This window comes from Camelina sativa, unplaced genomic scaffold, assembly GCF_000633955.1.
Source record: "Camelina sativa cultivar DH55 unplaced genomic scaffold, Cs unpScaffold15118, whole genome shotgun sequence".
Lineage (NCBI taxonomy): Eukaryota > Viridiplantae > Streptophyta > Magnoliopsida > Brassicales > Brassicaceae > Camelina > Camelina sativa.
In genome coordinates, this window is record NW_010936141.1 from 1 (window position 1) to 322 (window position 322).

Below are 322 nucleotides of genomic sequence, written 5' to 3' on the forward strand. Positions count from 1 at the left end.
TCGAGCTTCATGTCTATCAAAGTTGTTACATTGCTCTGAAGAGAAAGCCATGTCAATTAGCGCATCAATGTTTGTCTCAAGTAAAGCAGATATCATCTATAGTACCTGCTTGTGTCACAACTTACCTTGAATTCTTCATCGCTTATATTGTAAAGTTTACTCTCAAGGTCCTTGAGTAGAGACTCAACCCTCGAATCAATATGTCCAGGACCCTATTAACGATAAACTTAAAGGAAGTTAAACAGATCTGCATTAACTATCCAAATTCTGAGTGATAGAGAGGCAATGCAAGTTGGTACCTTAACTGAAGACTGAATAATGA

At 37.3% G+C, this 322-nt stretch overlaps 1 long non-coding RNA gene across 1 annotated transcript; it reads right to left on the reverse strand.

Moving 5' to 3' along the window:
• Positions 1 to 322, reverse strand: LOC104775458. Its single transcript, XR_765928.1, has 3 exons — positions 300 to 322; positions 126 to 212; positions 1 to 35 (listed from the first exon to the last, which is right to left on the reverse strand). It is a non-coding gene; the product is annotated as an uncharacterized LOC104775458 (long non-coding RNA).